Source organism: Pseudorca crassidens, chromosome 20 (genome assembly GCF_039906515.1).
Source record: "Pseudorca crassidens isolate mPseCra1 chromosome 20, mPseCra1.hap1, whole genome shotgun sequence".
In the NCBI taxonomy this organism is placed as follows: Eukaryota; Metazoa; Chordata; class Mammalia; order Artiodactyla; family Delphinidae; genus Pseudorca; species Pseudorca crassidens.
This window is the reverse complement of record NC_090315.1, coordinates 28,864,489-28,879,137: the sequence shown is the minus strand read 5'-3', so window position 1 is coordinate 28,879,137 and position 14,649 is coordinate 28,864,489. Positions and strand designations below refer to the sequence as shown.

Here is a 14,649-nt window from a genome sequence, read left to right as displayed (position 1 = left end):
CTCTTGGATTACTTCCTCTGGGGAGAAGCTAGCCAACGTGTCGTGAGACACTCAAGTAGCCCTGTGGTGAGGAACTGAGGCCTCCTGCCCACAGCCAGCACCAACCTGCCATCCATGTGACTGAGTCACCTCGGAAGCAGATCCTCCAGTCCCCATCAAGACTGGACTGATGCGCTCTCACTGTAGCATCCCGACCTGATCAGGAGAGACAGGGGGGCACCTCTGCTCTTCCAGCAGACCCACCCATCCCCAGTACCAGGCACTTAGGAGGCCTTCACGACATCTCTGCCAAACTGATCTGCACCCAGAATCTCCTGACAAGAACATAAAGCAGAAACACAGAACCCACTCTGTGCAGACAGCAGCACTCCCCCTGCCTGGGAGGACAGAGCAGTCTGGCTCAGTACCGGTGTCAGGTCTGCTGGCCCCACTCCTCCAGGCCCCCAGTTCTTCCACGCTCTGGGCCAGGAGATCCCCAAGGAGACAGCCTCACCGAGGCAGGCACAGCCTTGTGGTCCCATCACTCACCCTCCTCCCAGAATGATTTTTCACACTGGGGGGGTGGGGTGCATTCCAGTGCAGTGACTCACCTCTGGCCCCTCTGCCACCATCTCTTCCCAGTCGACTGCAAACTCAGGGATGTGCTAGGATCCCTTCCTTCCCCAGGCTGGGAACATATGGAGATGCTCTGGCGCACTCCTTCAGTCCAGAGAAGGGGCCGACTGAGGTCATGCAACCAGTTACAAGTTATAGGATGGAACAAAGGCCTTCACTCCTAATCAGTGGTGGTCCTAAGGGGTGAGATACAAAGCCACTCCAAAGAAACACATGTGTTAATAAGTAAACAGCACCTTTGCAACCAAACTCAGCTCCCTTAGCCACTGCCCCTCCTATGCAGAAATCTAAATAGCTGCTGCTTGTCTCAGTTAGAATGCCAGACAAGGAAAAATGAACCACCCTGCATCATGTTGGTGGTACAGCCTGCCAGAGGGCAGGGGGCTGGCTCCCATGACCCCCATGGCCCCAGCCTCTGCCAGGCCTCGGGGACAGGGCTTTGGAGAAGGAAAGGGGCAGCCCAGGTCACAGTGTGTTGAGTAACTGCAGAGAATCCTAAAAGAACAGATGTGAAAGCAACTGCCCTGCCAACCAAAAGTCCTTATTTCCTTTGAAAAACTTGGCAGCTGGGCTACACCAGCGGCCGCCTGTCTTCCCCACACCCCGTCTGGTGTGAACTACTGATGGACAGGGAGGAAAACCATGACCCTCCCTACAGATCCTGGGAAGGAGGTTATGGAGGTGCCACGAGGTGAAAACAGACCTTTCATTCAACAATATCACAGATTTACGTATATTTTTTAACACAGAGGAAAATCCAGAAAAATATACTCCAAATCTTAGGAGTTATCGCTAGGTGATAAAATTTAGCACAGTTTTAATTGCATATTTTCTTATTTATGCCTGTTTTCCAATTTCCTCTAATGAAAATATACCTCCCATGTAATTAAAAGATAACAGGGAAAAGCAACTACTATGAAGAAAAAGCAGGAATAAGGAAAAACAATGGCCTGAGACTGGAAGGTCTCCACCCAATGCCAAACTCAGCACCACCTGTAACCAAGTGAAAATGGAAAGTTTTTATGATAATTTAAAATATTACTACCTTAGGGACTTCCCTGGTGATCCAGTGGTAAAGAATCCACCTTCCAGTGCAGGGGACACAGGTTCGATCCCTGGTCAGGGAACTAAGATTCCACATGCCGGGGGGGCAACTAAGCCAGCATGCCACAACTAGAGAGAGAAAACCCGCATGCCACAACTAGAGAGAAGCCCGCAGGCCACAACGAAGAGCCCGTGCCGCAACGGAAACATCCTGCGTGCCGCAACTAAAAATCCGACGCAGACAAAAAAAATAAAGAAAATAAATTTTAAAAAAAGCCACTGAAGATCACAAAAAGAGATTGAACCAGACAATGTGAGCCTCCCAGTAGAAGTTTGCAACCCCATTTCCAATGTGCTCTTGTGTGGAAAAAAAGTCAAAAGTAAATTAGATCAAGGCTCCAGATACAACTACCAATCTATAGGAGGTTCGGTGGATAAAAAACACATTAAGCATTATAGGAAGCAAAAAAAAAAAAACATGGCATGAGAGAGAGTGAATGAATATCAATCATACAGATGAAAGAAGACTTGAGAAATATATCAACCAATCTCATTACATAGACCTCATTTGGACACTGATTTTAAAAAACTAAAATAATATATATTTTTTTTTTTTGACATTTACGAAACAATTGGAAATTTGAACACAATACACTGCATGGATAGCTATGATCTTAAAGAATATTGCTAAGTTTTAGGTGTGGTAATAATACTCTGGGGTTTTTTTGTTTTGTTTTGTTTTTCTACTCCTTCTCCTTTAGGAATAGTTCCTCGGTATTGCAGGTTCAGTTCCAGATCACTGCAATAAAGCAAATATTGCAATAAAGTGAGTCACACGAATTTTTTTGGTTTCCTAATGCATATAAATGTTATGCTGACACTGTACTGTAGTCTGTTAAGTGTGCAATACCATTATGTCTAAACAATGTACATATCTTAATTTTAAAAGACTTTATTGCTAAAAAATGCTAAAGATCATCTGACAGGGCAAGGTGGCCACAAGCCTCCAATTTATAATAAAAAAGAAACACGATACCTGCAAAGCACAATAAAACGACATATGCCTGTACTACAATTTTTACAGATGAAGTGATATGAGGTCTGAAGGAGGGAAGTGTGTGGGAGGAGAGATGACTCCAGGTTAGCCAAGAGCTGGAAACCGTAGCATCTAGGGGTTGAGTATATGGGGGTGGACATGCTATTCTGTCTTCCTTTGTGGGTGTTTAATTTTTCCATAATGGAATGTTGAAACACTGTCACTGTAAGAGCTCTGGTGTCTGTTGTCTCATTTGCGTCTCACTTGGTGAAGGCGACATGTTCAGCCCCTTCCTACAGATGAGGAATGCCCCCCACCCTGCCCCCAGGGAGTCTCAGAGCCAGTAACACAGAATCAGCCTCAGCCCTGCTCCCGACTGGGAGGGGTGGATGCACTCTCAGCCTGAAGCCTGAGCAGGGCAGAGACGCCCCCAGGCCCCTCTGCGGTAGCACAGGAGGCTGCAGGGCTGCAGGCTCCACCGTCATGTACTAGCCTGGAGCAGCGGCCACCTTCTCCTTCGCCTCCACCTCCACCCAACTCCCGCACAGGAGCTTAAAGGCTTCCAGTACCAGCCTGGACGGCGGCATCTTAACCCCTTTTCTGGCAAAGCCCTCCGGTGGGAGCCCCTCCCCGTCGCATCCTCTGACCGCAAAGCAGTTAACCGGGGGAGTGGGGCGCCCAGGACCTCCACGCCTGCAGACACGGCCCAACCACAAACCTGCATCCAGTCTGCAGTGCCACAAACCCTACAGAAAATAATCCCCAGTGTGTACGAAGACTTAACTTACGGACTACTTAGCGCTGTGAGCTAACTGCAAAAATACTGGAAAAAACCCTAAATGTCCAGCAATAGGGTACAGAGAAAATCAGCCAGGGTTCCTAGTATACCAAATGTTGGAGCGGGCCTGATATGTGTCTGAGAACTCCAGCAACTCCACTCCCAAAGCCTGGGGGCAAGCAGGACAGACACAGTAAGAAATGTTGTAATGCTTTTTTTTTTCTTGTCACATGCTTAAAAAAAAAAAAAACCCAAAACAAGAAATCGTCTGGAAAGACGTACACCAATACACTAATAGGTTACATTAATGGGTACAGATTCTGGCTTTTCTCCCCACTTTTTTTTTTTTTTGCAGTACGCGGGCCTCTCACTGTTGTGGCCTCTCCCGTTGCGGAGCACAGGCTCCGGACGCGCAGCCTCAGCGGCCATGGCTCACGGGCCCAGCCGCTCCGCGGCATGTGGGATCTTCCCAGACCGGGGTACGAACCCGTGTCCCCTGCATCGGCAGGCGGACTCCCAACCACTGCGCCACCAGGGAAGCCCATCCCCACTTTACTGCTTAGGTTTTATGATTTTTTAGTAATAAGTGTGAATTATTTGGGTAATTAACACAAAATTCAAGCCATTTGAAAATAAAAAATGAGCTGACCTTCTCCTCCTCCCCAGGAATGCTGCTCAGTCTTGGCCCAGGAGGCAGAAGTTGCCTGGCTGTGGGACTTCTCAAGGCCACACAGCCTCTCTGAGCCTCAGCTTCCCCATCTGTCAGACACCAAATCCACCAAGTGAGCTCTTCCCACCTCCTCACAGAGCCTGTTCCCTCCTGTGTGAGATGGGTACAGTAAGGCACACCCACAAGGCCACATAAACACCACCTGCCTAGCCTCCCCTCCCCCACTGCCCGTGGACTGGTGCCCTCATTTCCAGCCTTTGCTCATTCCTCTGCCTCTTGGGCACCTGCTGACTCTACACCCAGCGTGGTGGGGAACCAGGGGCATCAGAGGCCGAACGTGGAATGAAACAATCCCCACGACCACACCCCCAGATCTCCAGCTGCTCGAGGCTGACAGGCTAGCCCCTCCAGCCCTCTGACCACCCTCCAGGAAGGCGGAATAGCCCCGATTTACAGAGAAAGAACCAGAAACTCAGAGAAAAGAAATAACCACCCATCTACATATACCAAACCAAGATGAAGACTGCAGCCTGGGGGCCCTTCTGTGAGCTCCTCCTACACCCTCCTCATGGGCTATCAGCAAACCACCCTGTACCCTTTCTGAAGAGCCAGGCGCACTGCTTAGGGCCACGGGCAGGACCGAGGGAAGACGAGGAACGTCGTAGGACACACCAGGCTGGAGCCACAAAACTTCCGGCACCTCCTCCTATCCGGCCCCCCAGCCCCTCTCCACACAGCTGATAGGCGCTCAAGTGTAAGTTGAGCAAAGGACGTGCAATGCTGCACCCTCTGGCTGGAGGAGCAGGTGGGCGGAGGGGAGAACCCAAGGTGGGGCATCAGGAGGGAAGGGAAGAACCCAAGCCTTGGCCTGGAGCCCTGGGATCAGGCGTACAATGGCACTCTCCCAGAGGCGCAAACTCAGAGCCCCCAGAGATCAGACGGGACATCAACCAGAGATGCCAGCTGGCTGGCTGGGGACTAGGGTAAACTGGAGGCCCAAGCTCTGTGTAAAGAGAAGCTGTGTAAAGAGCTTCAGCCAGTAGCTGCCACAAAGGAATGTGGCGAGTGTTGCAAGGCTTCTGAGTTATCAAAGGAAATCAGAAATCTGGGTTTTTACAGAAACAGACTCACAGACGTAGAAAACAAACTCACTGGTTACCAAAGAGGAAAGGGGGGGTGGGGGGGGTGGATAAACTAGGGGTATGCGACTAACAGATACACACTACTGTACATAAAATAAACAACAAGGATTTACTGCATAGCACAAGGAACTATATTCAATACTTTATAATCATCTATAATGAAAATAATCTGAAAAATATGTATTTTTTAAAATTATATATATATAATTACATACAGATAACAATATATATACATTACATATATATAACTGAAAAAAAAGAAATTGGGTTTTTTTTTACATAAAATCTCATGGTTGCAGATGCTGGCGATGAATCCAAAATAAATTTTAAGCAGTTCTCCTACCAGTGCTCTGGACTCACTGCTGTGTGGCCCTGAGCAAACCATTTAACTTCTTTGGGCTTCAACTGTCATCTGTAAAGTGGAAAAATAACACAGGGTATTGTGACAATGAAGTAAGACAAAGACAAAGATGTATACTTTGTCCATATTAATGATAACAAAAAGCAACAATAACAGCTAATGTTCAGGGAGTGCGAGGCACTGTTCTAAGTAACATCAGTTAATGTCATTTCATTCATACTATTAGATAGGCATTTTTTTGAACTGTGTATTTTGAAACAGTTTCAAACTTTCAGAAAAGTTAGATGAAAACCACAAAGAACTCTCCTATACTTTAATTCATATTTGCCTATTTGTACCATTTTGTCTCACTTTCTTTACTATCTGTCTATACATATGTTTCTCTTTAATATTTGAGAGTGGTTTGCCTATACTGTGAGCCTCTACCCCTAAATACTTCAGTGCATGTTTCTTAAGAACAAGGACCAATATAGTTATCAGGTCATTTAATATTGACACACTACTTTAATCTACAGTCCATATCCAGTTTCATCAGCTGTCCTAATAATGTCCTTTATGTAATTCTTTTCAGCCCAGGTTCACATAACTGCATTTGGTTGTCACGTCACTTTGGTCTCTTTTAATCTGGAACTGCTCCTGGCTTTTGAGATAAGTAGTCTTATTCTGTCTCCATTTTATAGATAAGAAACTGAAGCTCAGAGAGGTTGAAGCCCCTGCCCAAAGTCACACAGCTAGGAAATGTTGAGCTTGGACTCAAGCCCAAGAGGTTCCCTCCAGAGCCTGTGTTCTTGTCCTCCAAGCATAAAAGCTTGCAAATAGTAACCTTTGTTGTTAATAACTGAAAACAGTGGTTCCCTCTGCAAACAGGTGGATGGCTGATCACAGCCACCTCACTCAGCAGGTGGTCATTAACTGAAGGGGTGGCCTCCTGTGCACACACTGGCTGGACCTCCTGCTGCCAGCTCCCCACACTTGGCAATGGCCCTGGCCCAAGGCCCACCACCCCACCCTGTGGGGCCCCATTTAGCTCCCTCTATACAAGCTGGGCGGTGGAGAGCTGGAGGGGCCCACAGCTCCTACCTTGCTTTTTCCCCCTCTTAAAGTGACAGTCCAGGTACAAATGCCCATGTCCCAAAATCAGAGCAAGGCAAATACCCCAGGGACAGAGCCTGAAGTCAAAAGGGCCCTCAGGCCATGTCCCTGACCCACAGAGCACCAGACTGAAGGGGACCCGTGAGGTCAGTTGTCCAAGAGGGGGCTGAGCACATCCTAAGACACATGACGGAGTTGCACTGGAGAGGAGGGTTTATAGGAAGAAGGAATAGCAAAAGGAAGGGCTGGAGGTGGGAGCGGAGCTCTCGCAGCAAGGACTCAGGACTCCAGGGCATCACGCAGCCTGTGTTGCGTGCAAAGAGGACCAGGAGGCTGCGGGCTGATCCCACAAACTCAGCTTCCTCAGGGAGGACCCACGTGGATGTGGACTTGTCCACTCTTCTCTGGCCAAAGTCCCTACCCCCAATTCCAACCTAGGCCGGGCAGCATCAGCTTAAAAAACCACTCTCTTTGGTTCCCAGATGGGTGTGGCTCAGGGCCTGGAAGCTGCCACCAACCTTGCCTCCATCACCTCTAGCTCTTGCCCACCCACCAGCTAGGCCCCATCAGATAGCTCTCCAACAGTTGGTCGTGAGCCACAAATACCAGCAGACTCGCAGTGGGAGAGGCAACACTGTCAACAAGAAGTTTGCAACTTCTGCCTGAGCTCCAGGCCATTCTGTAGACTAATTTGTGCTGAAATATCTCAAAATCCTGGGACCTTCCCTTTGGATGCCCTATTAAATTCGGAAGTTTACCGACCTCACCTGCAAACCCAATTCCAAGTTTCAGAAGCAGAACAGCTCTTGAAAATTTTCCAGAACAAACAAAAAACGGAATAGTTTTGCTTTTCTTCTTCATTGTAGACAATTTTGAAAATACAGAAGGCATGAAGAAATAAGAAAATGACCTATCGACAAACTCTCCCAAAGATATCACAATGAAGACCCCTCCGCCCATCCTTCTAGTGCACAGACCGGCCTGCCTGCTCTGTGAGCCTCTCTCTACAGAGGTGTTTGGGGTCAAGGTGCAACCACTCTGTCGCCCCTGTTGGCAGGGGGCAGGGACCACGCCTAACTCGCTTTTCTGCCTCCTACCAGGGCAGGCCGGTCGAGGCTCCCTTGCTGGAGTTAGCCACAGAGGCAACATAAGCCGTTATCCCCCCATTAGCAGTCCCTTTGAGCCCAGCTGCAGAGGAAGGGGGCCCAAGAGGTGAGGTCAGCAGCAAAGTCCAGAGCATCTCCTGGTAAGCAGTAGGAACAGGGGGAAGAGAGGTGGGCAGGTGGGTGGGCAGGCAATGTGCTCTACCCTTGAGGGGGATTTAATGCGCTCACTTAAGACTGCCTGCTGGGATGGGATCAGGCTCCCAATGGGTACTTAGTCAGACTCCACCAGAACCAGGCCAAAACGGGATGGGAAGACCAGAAGGCCAGGCCCTAGTCCCCACTCCAGGCCTAACTTGCTACAAGACCTTCAAGCACTTCAGCTTTCCCACCCATAAATGGTGCTCGTCATTCTGTTCCTAACAGGATCAAACGGTACAAGGGACATGCCATGGCTTTGTAAGCCATCTGGCCTGAGAAATTGGAACTCCCCCACCTCTTTCAGCCTTCCTCCATAAAAGGTCCAAGAGCAACCGCTCTCAAAAGCCCAAGGGCATCGAGGGCTGAGGAAGAAGACCCAGCCTCTGAGGATCCCAAACATTCAGCACTGGGGGAGGCAGCTCCAAAGGTCACCCTGTGGACCCAACTCCATGCCCCAGACCCAGCTGGCCACCCCTGTGGGGCTTCCTCACTACACTGGGGATCTGCCCCTATAGCTCCAGGTCCACAGCGGGACACGCTCACCTCTCCTAGGAGGGCACCTGCCCACGTGTGAGAGCGGTGATTGATTGAATGCCAGAGGCCCTCATCTCTGAGCCCAAAGCCCCAACCTGCCAAGTGCCCTCAGCCTCACGCCCTGAGACCATTGCAGTCCTGCTGGTCATTCGTTCGTTCATTCATTCATTCATGCTTCTGTTGACCATCATCCTGGACCAGGTCTGAGGAGGCTTCAGCAAGCAATGAGGGCCCTGAACCTAAGGCCAGTCCAGATCTGGCCATTCCAGGCACAGCCTAACCACCAAGGGCACCAGTGGTCCTCACCTTAAAGGCTCCACTTCTAGTGAAAGGGCCCAAACTCTCATTTTCCAGCTCTGGCTCTGGGACTCAGAAAGAACACGAATTCTTCGCCTTTGAGGAAGGGGACCCGAGATATACACCAGGAGAGAGAACAACTCCAGCCCACACTGAGAAAGGCTCCATCATCTCACCCCCAAGCAGGGATGGTTACCATGCCGTTCGCGTAAAAGGGTAGGTTTCGGGAGTGTCCCAGTGGGGACGCAAGCCAGAGCAAACGCCTCACCGGCTCTCCCATCTACACACCGCCCCCCTTAACTGGTGAGGCGTCCTGCTCACTGTGGCTGTGACTGGACTGCTTCCAACCCCAGGCCGTAGTCTTGCCCTTACCTGAGCCTTCTCCCTTTGAGTTATTTTTTACTTTAAACAGACCATATTGACCCTCCTGGGGCCCCTGCCTTGCCTGAGTCTGAGAAACCTGAAAAACCAGCCCCTCTTTTTACCATCATAAGCCAATGGGCGTTCCAACAGAGTGGTCGGAGCGTGCCAGACCCAGGGGGGACGCAGAGCCATGTCCCTCAGTAAGGTCTCAGTCTTATCATCCGGGAAGTGGGGTTGGGCCCCAGTTCCTGCGCTGAGGTCCTATGTGGGAAACGTCTCCCCGCAGTGCCTGAGCGAGGGGGCATCTGAGAAGACCCACCCCAAGCTTGGGCCAGAGAAAGAGCAAGGCCGGGGAACGGGGCGGGGGCGGTTCCGCGGGGCGGGGGAAGGGGGCAGTCGGCCGACCCCGCGCCTCTCCCCGGCTCCCGAGGCCCGGGAAGGCAGGCCGAGCGAGGGGCCCGGCTGCAGCCGCCCACGCCCACCCCTCCGCTCGGGTGCTGCCTGGCGGGCGAGCAACGAAAAAGCCGCAGACGCCCCCCACGCCGAGGCCCTGCCACGCGGGGGTCCAAGGACCTGGCCGGCGGGCGCGTCCCCAGGCCCCGAGCCGCGGCGCGCGCCCCCTCGGTCCGGCCCGCCCGCCGCGCCTTTCCCCGCCACGGCCGTCCGGACCGCGCTCACCTGCCGCCGTCGTCGCCGCCGCCGCCGCCCCGCTCCTGCGCCGGCCGCCGCCGCCGCCGCCGCCGCCGCCCGAGTGGGCGCGCCGCCGCGGGCGTGATCGGGCTGTGCGGGCGGGGGCGGCGGAGAGGCCGCAGGCGCCCCCCGCTGGCCGCCCGGCCCAGCCCGGAGCTCCGGGCCCCGGGCCCCGCGGCCGGGAGGGAGGGCGGCCCCAACGCCCCGGCCCCCATTCGGGCGCCGCGTGCCGCCACCCTACTCGGTTTTCACCAGAAACGCGGAAAACGCACAAGCATCCCACAGCCGCCGCCCGCCTTCCCACGCGGGTGTGGGAGCGAGCGGCCAGGCACCCTCGGAACGTGAGCAGAAAACAAAACCTTTTCAAAACACATTCTCTAACTCAAGGCCACGCACGTGTTCGGACGCGCCAGGTGCAGCCCCAGCCCCGGAGGAAAACACTTTCTAGCAAATTCTTTCAGCTGTTTCTGCTCCAGATTCCCATCCCACCCCCACCAGTAACGCCGTTTCTAGAAGGACCCATGGACTGTGGTCTAGTGCCCTCCTGCCAAGATGAGGGAAACTAGTCGAAACCTACTGTCTCACTCAGGCCTTAAACTCCTAGGGGTCCGGAGGCGGGAGCTGCCCCAGCACCCGCGAGATTCAGCCCTTTATTGACCTTCTTCTCGGGCACCAGGAAGACCAAGCTCACTTCAGAAAGTAGTTGTCCTCAGAAAGCAGGTACCGAACCTCGTCGTGATCCCACTCACCGCTGCCTACAACCCGGGTGAGGCCCCAGAGCTGGCAGCAAAAAAATCTGTCCTGTTTCCGAGGAACCCAGGCTGGGAGAACAAGAAATCCCTCCTCTGAGTCACCACTGGGAGGGACAAAGGAGGCTGACTGAAGGGGTAATCAAGAGGAGGAGGCATTTAACTCATACACCTGCATGAGTTTCTCCCTTCCCACTTGTCCAGAGCGCCCTTATGCCCACCGTGGAATCCCGAGGCTCCCACTTTGCTGAGAGGAATCACGTGAGCATCTGTTATACCCATTTCTCAGGTCCAACCTCAGAGGCCAGAGCCCCACAGGAAAGATTACTGGGAATCTGCAGTTTAACGAGCCCCCAGGTGATCCTATGAGAAGCAGGTTCATGAACTCTGGTCTACTTGGGACCCTGTGGTGGAATCCTGGAGCAAGGTACCACAGCTTACTCCAGGGGGAAGAGACCCTGGATATGTCACAGCCTTGACCCTGCAGTGGGCCTAGAACCCAGCCCAGAGCCCACCTACTTTGGAACTATTATGAGGAATCAGATGATGGGATGCTGGAAGGTGAATATCTGATTTCCATTCCAGATGGCAGGTGGGAAGATCCCAGCTGAAACGTCTGTCCTCAGCAGCAAGCCCTCCCTGGTTCCCTGGAGACTGGTCAGGCACCTCCTTGGGCTCCCACAGCCTCTGGGTGTCCAGACAGTGGCCCTTGGCCCTCTAGGCTGGAGCCCTGGTGCGGTCACTGCTGCTTCCCGAGGGCTCACAGGGGAAGGGCTTCCCAGCTGCTGGGACTTCCCCCCGCAGGAAATGGGAAGCCCTGCAGTGTGCAAGATGGTGGGCACATCTCATGCTCAGCAGAGCTGACTTGGGAGCTGTGCCTGCCTACCTCCTGCAGCCCTTCCTCCTCAACCACCCAGGAAGTCAGGGAACCCACCTGTTTAACCCCAAGGCCTCAAGAACAGTGTGTGTCTCAGCCCCGCAGCAGTGCGTTCTGCTGTGTGAGGTCAGCCCTGGAGAGTGAGGTGGAGCCCTGGGCATGGGATGGCCCAGTTGGGGCTTGCTCTCAGCTGTCTCCCTCCATTGGCCTCTCCATGCAGAGCGCTAGAAGCCTTCTGCCCTTCGTGATGTTGCGGGGCGGGGGGGGGGGGCGGGGAGCTATGCTATGATTTCCCACCCTGTTGTGTGTGTCATCTTTATGCGACTCTGTGACCAACTCTCTTGACAGCGAACAGAAAAGCAGAGCCAGAGAAAGTGAGTTAAGCATGATGCCTGCAAAAGCGTTTGCCATGAACTGCCAGGATAGCTCCATCACCCCATCAGTGCTGTGGTCACCTCAGTGGCAGTCACCTCCTTGCATACTCAGTCCTCAGTCAGTGATTCTCAAACTACAGCCAGCATGAGAATCGCCCAGAGGCCTGGTGAAAACACACCCTGCCGGGCCCCGCTTCGAGTTTCTGATGCAGGAGGTCTGGCAATGGCTACCAAGAGTTTTACCTTCTACCCAGCTCCCAGGTGATTCCAATGCTGCTGGCCCTCAGGCCAGCCTGTGTAGCAAGGCTCTAAGGCACTGGTCTCCAAATACGGTTGGATCCTATTCCCAGAGATTCTGATCCTGGGGTAGGTCTGCGAATATGCATTATTGAAAAGCCCAGAGTGAGTTTAGTTCATGACGAAGACGGCACTTGAAATCAGAAAGGGAAGGAAGAGCTCCTTCAATCCAGTGCTGAATTGGCTACCGTGGAGGCAAAACTATTAGAAAGCACCTCAGTAACAACAACGGTCAACCAATAGAATCAGATCTTTGTGTATGAAAACAAACCTTATAAAAGAAGATATTTTAGTAATTTTGGAGTGGACAAGTCTGCACAGGAAATCAAATCCACACTGAAGGGCTGCAGTTAAAAGTTGAACGTCTCTCTCCAGGTGAGGGGTCTCCAAATGTCCACATCGAGTATGTTTGTGATTTTAATTATCCACTGTGTTGAAAACCTCCAGAGCACGTTTGTCTGAAGAGTCCCTCATTAACTGCCCCAGGGACAGAGTCCCCCATGGAGGGCCAGCATCTGCCGCTAGAAAACCGTCAGCATTTGTTGCCTGAATGAATTTCTGTGGTAGGCAACAGTTCAGGGGCCTTGATTCACTTGTGTAGGGAGAAGATTCAAAAACCTAAAATAAATCACTACAATGGAAGCTGTGATTTGCTTATCTCAGTAAACTCAACCCTTCTCTTTATCAGGCCAAGCAGGAGAGCATGCCAAGTTGGTGCTTTTGTCATTGCAGTCCTGGTACAACTTCTTCACTCGTCACTACGTGAAGCCGCGTTAGCCTTCCCAGCCGGATGGTCCTTGTCACTTACCGCTAAGGAAGAAGGAGCTTTCTTCTTGCCCTCACTCCCCCGAGTAGCACTTGTCGTGGACAGGTGTTCTTTGGGTACCTGTGGAATGGGCTATGCAGCTATCGATTTTTAATTAGAAAGGGGATATGTACTTCACAGTAGAAAAATGAAACAATCCGAAGGTATGAAGGATTGGAAATCTGTCCTCTCCTTCATGCCACTCCCTGAGAGAACTGACTCTCAAGGCTTGGGATATATTCTTTCTATACCCTTCTCCTTGGCAACCCAATTTTACGTTAGAAAACTCACCAGATTAAATCATTAGGCTGTATACCTTAAACTTATACAGTGCTGTAGGTCAGTTGTATCTCAATAAAATTAGGGGGGAACAATGGTCAGAAAAGATGGTGGACTGAACCCGTTATCTACTCCTGCTGCCTCCTTACACCTACTAAAACAGCAATGAAGGGATTTTTTAAGGCCCATAAAAATGAAGAGAATGAGAGGGGAAGTAAAGAGTACAAACTTGGAGGGTGGAAAGCAGATGGACCAGTGGTACTGACTTGGCAGACACAAGAAACTGAATCACCCACTGGCAGTTGGGAAAGACTCAATCCCAGTTATACTGGAGTAAGCTCCAAAGTCTCCGAAAGTGGAAGTGCTGGGTATCTCAGGAAGCAAGGTAGAGCTCAAGTAAAGAAGGTAGGTTGAAAACCTAAGAAGCAATTAAGAGTGCCAGTCTCTCCCCCACCCCTGACTACCACCGCCCAGCTGAGTACCCCTCCCCAGGCAAGCAGAAATCTGCAGGGTTTTTCTCTAGAAAAGCTAAAATAGTCTCTGGATTGGACCACACTAAGCCCAGCTGTGGGAAAAGAGAAATTTAAAGGGCACATTTATACGGGAAGCTGAGACATACCCCGCCCCAAGCCAGCCCTCTTCTCCACTCAGCTAGTCCCAGGGTGTTGGCAGCCAGACCATTACCCCCAGGCTGGAGGGATTCCCTGGGGAACCCCTGAAGGTCCTCTCCTCACCGCCATCAAGCCTGATCACCCTGAGAGAAGCACACAGCTGGCTGCCACACTGAGTGCAGAGCTTCCCACGAGCTTGTTAGGCCCCATTCTTACACATGTGCAGGCAAGCAGAAGACATCAGGAATCCGAGGAAAGCCTCTAACCCAAGAAAGCAGAGTCCAAGACAGCAAGAGGGGGAGAAACATTCACAGAGACTATACAGGCAAACCATAACTGTATCATTAATATCTTCAGAGATTCAAAAAATACATTGTAACCATGAAAACAAATAGGGTACTATTTTTTGACAAGGAACATATGAGGAAAAAAAAAAGAATCCTCAAATGAAAACATGATAGCAGAAATGAAAAGCCAACAGAAGCGTTGGAAGATAAGGTTGAATAAAAAGTCAGAGATGGAAAATAGGGAAGAATAGATAAGAAAATGAGAGATTGATCCAGGAGACACAATAGCGGAATAATTGTGGAGTTCCTGAGAAAACAGAAGAAAGGAAGATAAGAATTCAAGATTTCCCAGTACTAAAGGTCATGCGGTGTCAGATCAGAAGGGCCCGTACTATCTAACGCCCCAGTTCAAGTGACAAAAATAGAACCACCAAATCTCCATAG

The 14,649-nt window shown here is 51.4% G+C and overlaps 1 protein-coding gene across 10 annotated transcripts in view; it reads right to left on the bottom strand.

Annotated features, from left to right (window-relative positions):
* The window catches only part of ADCY7 (adenylate cyclase 7), a 60,779-nt gene extending 50,014 nt beyond the window's left edge, over positions 1-10,765 (bottom strand). For 3 of the 10 annotated variants that reach the window (XM_067720069.1, XM_067720081.1, XM_067720070.1), the window contains exon 1: positions 10,504-10,765. The gene's annotated coding sequence lies outside the window, so the exon portion shown is untranslated. Of the gene's footprint in view, positions 1-590; positions 3,805-4,122; positions 4,905-9,914; positions 9,978-10,503 lie in introns of those variants that run through there. The other 7 variants (XM_067720072.1, XM_067720079.1, XM_067720073.1 and 4 more) reach the window with 6 other exon arrangements.
* Positions 10,766-14,649: the final 3,884 nt, after the last annotated feature.